A 2030-nucleotide genomic window follows, 5' to 3' on the forward strand; every position below is an offset into this window, starting at 1 on the left:
CATACGGCCTTTCCTCTATGCAGGCGCATCCCTGGTGTTTCTTTCTTATAAGGACACTGGCCATATTGGATTAGGGTCTCTTCCCCCAGCTGGCACCACTGGTAAAGAATCTGCCTGCCAGAGCAGGAGGCGTCAGAGATGTGGGTTCGATCCCTAGGTTGGGAAGATCCTCTGGAGAAGGGAATGGCAACCCACTCCAGTATTCTTGCCTGGAAAATCCCACAGACAGAGGAGCCTGGTGGGTTCCTCATGTCCAACTCTTTTTGACCCCATGGACTGTAGCCGACCAGGCTCCTCTGTCCATAGGATTTTCCAGGCAAGAATACTGGAGTGGATTGCCATTTCCTTTTCCATGGAATCTTCCCTACCCAGGGATCAAACCCACATCTCCTGTGTCTCCTGCATTGCAGGCAGATTCTTTACCACCAAGCCACTTGGGAAGCCTAATTTGATTAATACCAGGCAGTAATAAGCTGGTTTCCATCTCCATCCTCAGCTAATTGCTCATTGTTACCAAATGATACAGTTTCCAAGAGCGAAGATTAGCTGGAGATGTCTGATTGAACACAACCATACACACCACCCTTCCTACTTCCTGCCTCACATGTTCTTAAGGATCCCTGCTGTAGGTATTTCATGTCTCCACATGAAACCCATAAAAACATAGGAAAGCAATAAAGAGTGCCACCAGAAGAGCAGATGATACATGAATTCCTATGAGATAGAAAGCAGATGGGATCACATTGATAGAAAAACTAGAGCAAAGAAAAACACAGCTTAAACATGGATGGGGAAAAAAACTACTACCAAGGAAACTAGAACATTTGGGGGATATTCTCAGCTCAGTCAACAGACACCTGGAGCCGGAGGAGGTGCTGGGGTAAGAGATGGGACATCTGTATGCATGAAACCCAGATCAGCGCTTGCTTCCATAGCACAGAGTAAAATTGGAAGAATATCAGAAAGATTAGCATGGCCCCTGCATAAGGATAAGGTGAACCTGTGAAGCATTACATATTTTTTTTTATAGTATCACCCCACAGATTACAGGCTAACCACAAAGAAGACAATGTATTTTTACAAAGGGAAGAGCTGATGGTCACCACGCTATGCAAGTGATCAAACCTAACACACTATTGGTGGGACAACCTGATAGTATGTGTCTATAGACGTCATGCAGTATAATGTATGCCGAATCACCTATGAAGTATTCTTTCCAAAATAGTTAACCTGAATCCTATCAAGCCTCTAGATTCAACTTTACGAGAAATATGGAAGTGAGTGAGGCGGGTTTGAGAAAAAGTAAAATGACATTAAGAGGAAACAAGTAGACAGAATCAGAACATGAAGCCTCCTAAGAGTAAAATAGGGAATCGGGTGCATGGACTGTAAGACAGAAGTTTCTGACCTCAGAAAGAATTAAGATGATGCTTCATAACCTATTCAAGTATACAAAAATCTCCCTAGGAATCTTAAGGGCCTGCCTCATCACTCCTCTCAGTTAGACAGTAGTGTTTCTAAGACTTCTAAGAGGATGGTTCAATAGCAGCTGCAACAGGGAACTCAAGGGAAAAAAGAGGTATCTCTTGGAATTCCCTGGTAGTGCAGTAGATAAGAATCCATCTGCCAGTGCAGGGGACATGGGTTTGATCCCTGGTCAGAGAAGATTCCACATGCCATGGTCAATTAAGCACATGTGCCACAATGCCTGAGCCCATGCTCTAGAGCGCTGGAGCTGCAACTACTAAGCCTGCTTGCCTAAAACTTGTGTCCTGCAACAAGAGAAGCCACGTACTGCAACAAAGAACAGTCCTTGCTCACCACAACTAGAGAAAAGTCCATGCCCAGCAATGAAGACCCAGTGCAACCAAAAATAAATACATAAATACAATAACATTTAAAAAAGGGATCTCTCGAAGAGCCTGAACCTGATGTCATAATGGGATGAGACTCTGGAGAATGCTTGGAAAAGGGTGTGTGTATCCTGCATGTGAGAGAAAGCCAAATAGAGATGGCCTTCAAATTATGAC

General features: G+C 44.1%; 1 pseudogene; it reads left to right on the top strand.

The window, feature by feature from the left end:
* Positions 1-921: 921 nt before the first annotated feature.
* LOC122421804 lies at positions 922-1022 on the top strand (annotated as a pseudogene).
* Positions 1023-2030: the final 1008 nt, after the last annotated feature.

The sequence above is a fragment of the Cervus canadensis genome, chromosome 18 (assembly GCF_019320065.1).
Source record: "Cervus canadensis isolate Bull #8, Minnesota chromosome 18, ASM1932006v1, whole genome shotgun sequence".
In the NCBI taxonomy this organism is placed as follows: domain Eukaryota; kingdom Metazoa; phylum Chordata; class Mammalia; order Artiodactyla; family Cervidae; genus Cervus; species Cervus canadensis.